At 43.3% G+C, this 6,602-nt stretch overlaps 1 long non-coding RNA gene across 1 annotated transcript; it reads left to right on the plus strand.

Moving 5' to 3' along the window:
* The first annotated feature begins 1,013 nt into the window (after positions 1–1,013).
* On the plus strand, positions 1,014–2,308 carry LOC130521371 (uncharacterized). Its single transcript, XR_008949308.1, has 3 exons — positions 1,014–1,153; positions 1,358–1,529; positions 2,061–2,308. It is a non-coding gene; the product is annotated as an uncharacterized LOC130521371 (long non-coding RNA).
* Positions 2,309–6,602: the final 4,294 nt, after the last annotated feature.

The following is a 6,602-nucleotide window of genomic DNA, read 5'->3' on the forward strand; positions in this document are numbered from 1 at the left end:
CATGAAATAATACATTTGCTCTTCTCATCGAATCTTTCTATGTTATTAAAGAAAAACCTGCTCTTAGTCAACAACATCTAAGACATCAACCAAAAATCCTAATTTTCTATAATATAATATAAAACAGGAGAGAAGACTCTTTCTGCAGAGACACTGGTGGCAGGAATGCAGAAGTATCACCTGCTCAACTTGGAAGGTGGAGCAGAAACCACCAGCTGAGAAGGTCCTCAGCGAGAGGAAGTGGTGGAGAACCATGAAACTTGCTAAGCTCCACCTCAGCTCCAGAGACGGGCTGAGCTGGAGCTGTGGCACCAGGTATCGCCCAGAAGAGCCTCCAACAAACAAGCTCTTCTCTGGGGAGGAGAGGGCTTTGAATCTCAGCTCAGTGTGCTTGTCTCTAGTAGGTGGCAGCTGCACCTTTTCCTGAGGTCCTTGTTGATGCCCTGAGGGGAATTGATGCTCCTGCAATGTTTTCTGGCAGCATTGAGCTTGCAGTGGGGCAATCAAACACACTGTGGGGTGGCTCTCTTTCCTTCTCTCATCTGGAGAACAAGTGACACCAGCTGCCAATCATTGTTGGAGAAATGTGCAGTCAGGGGAACGATGCGTCCAGACTATAGGCACCCTTCCAGCATCCAGCAGTGTCTCAAAAACCTTTGATTTGGTTTCACCAGAGAGTGTAGGGATTGCAGGGTCGCTGCAGCATCGCCCACAAGCTATCAGGAGTGGGTCGCTTTGTCCCAACTCCTGACAAGAGTTGAGTGCTATTGAGAAATGTGGTCTCACAAACTTGGAAGGTATTTGACTACACACACTTTACATACGCTGTAGATCTTGTCCAACCGCCCTGAAAGAACCCAAAATAGGAACATACGCAGATAAGCCGGTGCAGGACGAGAGGTTTGTTGCTTGTAAGCTGTGTTGCTCTGGTACATGTGATTTTTATTTGTCTTCTCTCAAAATAATTGTTATTTTAGCCTATGGGACTGCAGGTTATCAGAGACCAGCTGTGTGATTCTGTGGCCTCAGCTCTGAAGTCCAACCTCTCCCATCTGAGGGTTCTGGACCTGAGCCACAACAAGTTGCAGGATTCAGGAGTGAAGCGGCTCTGTTCTGGACTGGAGAGTCCAAACTGTAAACTGGAGAGGCTCAGGTCAGTCTTCATTTTTCTACCTATATACCAGCTGCTAAGATGGTGAAGTGAGGCTGTTCTCAACACTGCTGTGATGCACCACATTAAAAACATCCTTGTAATATTGTGAATTCAGGTCTGACCCAACTAAGAACTAACGTAGGTTTAGTACTGACGCAGATACATGCAGACCTGCACCGTATAACCTCATCCTGCATTTTTCAGATTAGAGCGCTGCAGTTTATCAGAGATCAGCTGGGCTCTCTGGCCTCGGCGCTGAGGTCCAATCCCTCCCATCTCAGAAAACTGGACCTTGGTGGGAACCTGCTGAAGGATTAGGAGTGAAGCTGCTCTGTGGTTTTCTCCAGGATCCAAACTGCCGACTGGAAACTCTGGGGTAAACACCATTCTCAAAAATGTCCATTATTCCATCCGAGGGTCCTCACACTTTCTGAGTGGTGTGTTGTGCCCAGTTCCTTCAGGAGGGAGGGCCACACGGGGACCACTTATTCATGATAAATTGATTTAAGGACAATGAAAAAGCCCACAGATGGTAACCAAAATTAGACAAAACTAGGTGAGGGTGCCTGGTAGACACCAGCCAACGAGGAGGGAGATGGTGAGGGAGACAGGAAGTCATCTAAGACAGGTTGTGCCTTTAAAGATGAGCCACAGGTGAGATGGATCTCCATGATGAGATGGGAGGGAAAGAGGTGGGGAGAACCTGGGAAGAGTGAGGGCCAGAACAATATATATTCTCCTCTGGAACAGTGCAAACCTGAGAGGTTGGAATTGTGGTAATTACATATTACTATCATTTTTTAACCTGTAACTAAATTAAATATTTACAGATCATGCCTTTGATTAACCTTTCAGATGAATACTGGTTTCACTTATAACCTTATAAAAGTTTCCCTTCTTTTATTAGATTAAGGGAATGCAGGTTATCAGAGATCAGCTGTGGCTCTCTGGCCTCGGCGCTGAGGTCCAATCCCTCCCATCTCAGAGAACTGAACCTGAGTGGAACCAGCTGCAGGATTCAGGAGTGAAGCTGCTCTGTGGTTTTCTCCACTTTCCAACTGCTGCCGACTGGAAACTCTGAGGTAAACACCATTCTCAAAAATGTCCATTATTCCATCCGAGGGTCCTCACACTTTCTGAGTGTGTGTGTTGTGCCCAGTTCCTTCAGGAGGGAGGGCCACACGGGGACCACTTATTCATGATAAATTGATTTAAGGACAATGAAAAAGCCCACAGATGGTAACCAAAATTAGACAAAACTAGGTGAGGGTGCCTGGTAGACACCAGCCAACGAGGAGGGAGATGGTGAGGGAGACAGGAAGTCATCTAAGACAGGTTGTGCCTTTAAAGATGAGCCACAGGTGAGATGGATCTCCATGATGAGATGGGAGGGAAAGAGGTGGGAGAACCTGGAAGAGTGAGGGCCAGAACAATATATATTCTCCTCTGGAACAGTGCAAACCTGAGAGGTTGGAATTGTGGTAATTACATATTACTATCATTTTTTAACCTGTAACTAAATTAAATATTTACAGATCATGCCTTTGATTAACCTTTCAGATGAATACTGGTTTCACTTATACCTTATAAAAGTTTCCCTTCTTTATTTAGATTAAGGTACTGCAGCTTATCAGAGATCAGCTGTGACTCTCTGGCCTCGGCGCTGAGGTCCAATCCCTCCCTCCCATCTCAGAGAACTGGACCTGGGTCAGAACCAGCTGCAGGATTCAGGAGTGAAGCTGCTGTCTGATCTCGTAGAGATCCACACTATGGGCTGAAGACATTGAGTCAGTAGCTGGTTGAAGCCAGTCAACTCCCGCTGATCTGCTGCATCACTCACTGACCACTGGTGAAGAGCATCTGTGGAAACATCTGCCGTCTACTCCCTCCATAGATGAAAAATTCCGTTTTTAAAAAGCGCTGGTGGACTTTCAGGAGATCAGTCGATGGTCGACAAAGCAGGAGCAGCTTCGCCTTGAAGTTAAATTAGTTCCTGGTATCACACAATGCTCTTTATAAAGTTCTAAATGGCTCCTCGGCCACTCTTATGAGCATGGAAACATTCTCTTAATTGTCTCTTCAAATGTCTGTATTATACGTTACTATTTTACATCATGCCTTCAGATCTTTAGGGTTTAGTATTTACTGTCTCTGTGACATGGAGCATTGGAATATTTCAGCTGCAGCCAGCAAAAACCCATCAGAATGACGGCTATCGGTGGGAACCACAGGTCATTTGACTTTAGTCAGTCTGGTAAATGTTATAGATTTATTGCAATCTAATAAAAACAATAGAAATGTGGGAAATAGGAAATAAAAAGAAGCAAAATGACCAAATAAATTTCCCATGAATACTGTAAATTTAAAGATGAGAACCTGCTGCACTGTGCCGTGCCCCTTCTCTATTGAGAAAAGCCCAAGTGTGTCCTTCAGTCACCTCAGACATTCAGCCATCTTTTAATACCTTTGTTCAAGCCCAGAACGCACTGGATTATTCCCACTGAAGATGGAAAAGCAGGTGGAAAACATGAGTTATTGTTAACTGTACTGGTGTATGACTATAGCGCATTACTGGACCACTATTAACTTGTTGTTTGTGGTTTTTCTTTCTTTGTGGAGATTAACACATTAAAAAATAATTGCACTGGTTCAGCAGTTGATCTTGTTTTCTTATTTGACCTGTACAACACAATTTCACAAAGCTAAATATACTTTTTACAGAATAGTTTTATCCTTCCGATTACCAGCACCAGCTATTCAAAATATCTAATGTAGTGGGTTTTAAAAAATGACTGAATGATGTCTCTGATTTTCCTGTTGATTGTTAGGGATCAGGCCCTGGGATTCTGCATAGCACCAAGTTTGACTACAACAGACATTACAAATAAAGATGATTTGATTTGATTTAAAAATAAAAGAACTGCGCCTGAAAATGAAGCAGAAGCAATAAAAACCCAACACCAGCGAAGCTTTCGAAGAATCTCAGATATTGATGAAAAATTCTGAAATCATGATGGAGAGATATTTTTCTCACGGCTCAAATTCCACAGCTATTAAGTGATTAAATGGATTTAATGGTGATATTCTGGAGTCCACAATTTCAGGTGAAGTTACACTGGGGAACAATTTGAAAATATCCTGTTGAAATTATTCTAAATTATTCTGATTAAAAATAAAATTGGCACGCTGATTCCAAAATTACAGTCATTTCCCCCCCAGCCCGTCAAGTTTTGAAAGCTTCTCCTCCAGATCAGCAAATTTCCCCTAATGAGCTGGAGTCAGACTGGCCAGCTGATGACAACTGGATCAGCTCCGTTGGTGCCGTCACCATTAAGAGGTGTGTGCAGCCCCCAAAAGGTCAGTACTGTCAATATCCTATAGGGGACACTTTGAACCAGAGGGGATCCTATAGATCAAAAAGTTGACCCAGTTTGATTCCGCACCCAAAAACGAACATCTGTCAGACGAACTCCAGTTGTTTCCCAGTATTTCAGTTAAAACGTGGACCAAATTGTTCTGAAGAGAGGCGCTTGTGCTGGATATGACGCGATCCAACCACAAACACGTGACGTGTAGAGGAAGAAGAAGCGAAAGTGAAAGTTCTCAACTTCGGGCTCCATCTGAGTGACCGAGCCCTGATGGAAAACCTCTAATATTCAGGTAGCATTTGGTCTTTCACTGCTGTCGTCTCGAATCAATGTTCCGCTGCGAGATGCGGCTTAATAAGCTGCGTGTGCGCAATGAGCGTGCGCGTGTTTCGGACGCACATTGCGGCTGGTCGACGGGAATGTTGTGACGGATGATCAAACTTTGTAGCGTGTTTCCTCTAACTGCGTTTTCCGCTAACCCTGAGCCAACATTTTAGAGGTTGAGGAAGCACATTTTAATACTCACAATAAGTCGACAATATTATTTGCAGTTAGTGGAAAAATCCACGGAAAGAGGGACACAAACGCGACAGTTTTAGCCTCCTCTCTTTGTCCCTCCACCAGGGGGACAATCAATCCTTTATTTAAAAAAGGAGAGTATGGAAAGAGGGAGAGATCAAGGCATTCCATTTTATTGTTTTAACAACTGGGTCTTTGTGGAATATGAATTTGTTATTATGGATTTATGAAATGTGTTCTGTTTTGAATGAAGCAGTCAAGAAAACGAACTAAACCTAAACCCATGGTGTTTTGATATTTTTGGTCCTGTACATGTGGTCAGATCAGATTAGTCTGAGCAGAATTGGGTGTTTTTTTGCCCTTTGCTGTGTGTCATCTATTCTATTCAGCATGTTGGGTTGCTTGACTTCTGTTGGGTCGTTGTGGCAACTTGATCATCACTTCTGAGATATTGACACACCTTTTTCCTGAGGCTGGCTCCAATGCTGCCAACACACCTGGCCATGGATATGGTGGGACTTCTGTGATGAGTGGGGTCAGAGGTGGTGGACAAGCTCTGCTCCAAAACAAGCTTGCTAGATATGTTTGGGATCTCCTCCGCCACAACCACCAGCTGCAACTAGTAGCTGTGCACGCCATGCAGAGTTTTGACCTCTAGGTCAGGCTACAAATGTTTTTTCCAGCACCATCATGTGTTGGTGAGAAACATGATGCGCCTGATCAAAAAAGCTGCTTGTAATCTGACAGACGAGCCATGATGAGATGTCAAGGTGCGTTGTTGAAAATGAAGATCCTCTTCTTGGAATCCTGTCTGAGATGACAGAAGATGATGCTGCATTTGACCCACTTTGATGATGTGATGACGTATTTCTGTTTAGTTTTGAATGCATTCTCATCTTATTTGTTGAATTTAATGTTGAGAACTGACATCTTGAAAGAATTTAGGTTTTCTTGTAAACCATAACCAGATAAAAAATGATTTAATTTGTATTTGTGTGCGTCCGTCTGATGCCACCGCACCTTTTGAAACACCCAGGAGAAACATTTTTTCCACCACTATTTTATATTAACATGGTGTAAACTTTTAAGATGTCCCAAAACTTTTTTCCAATATATATGTGGCCTGTATGATGTACAGGGTGACATCATATAATAGATTTTGATGTGAATGAGCCGACAATACGTCATTGGACAGACCTCTGCTTGTCTTCATGCTGAGAATCATGTTCTTTAATCTTCTTTTCTGTGTCAGCAGACTGTTCCTGCTTAACCGTTTAGACTCACATTTAAAAATGAGCGAATGTGTGATGGAAGAGGAAGAGAGAGCAGAGTCCACAGTGCCCAGCTGTGTGTCCATGAAGAGCGACTGGTCCAAAGGGAACCTGAAAACTTCGGTATTGGACCTCAAGGCTCACCTTTAAAGTAAGGTTTTCTGAACCACAACTCTGCCTTAGAACATTTCACAACCACACAAAACATCATTTTGTAGGTATTAGCCTCTACTATCGTGAAAAATGAAATTCATCAGCTCTTTAAAATGAAACGGTGCACAGTCCTTTCAC

This window comes from Takifugu flavidus, unplaced genomic scaffold (assembly GCF_003711565.1).
Source record: "Takifugu flavidus isolate HTHZ2018 unplaced genomic scaffold, ASM371156v2 ctg919, whole genome shotgun sequence".
Lineage (NCBI taxonomy): Eukaryota > Metazoa > Chordata > Actinopteri > Tetraodontiformes > Tetraodontidae > Takifugu > Takifugu flavidus.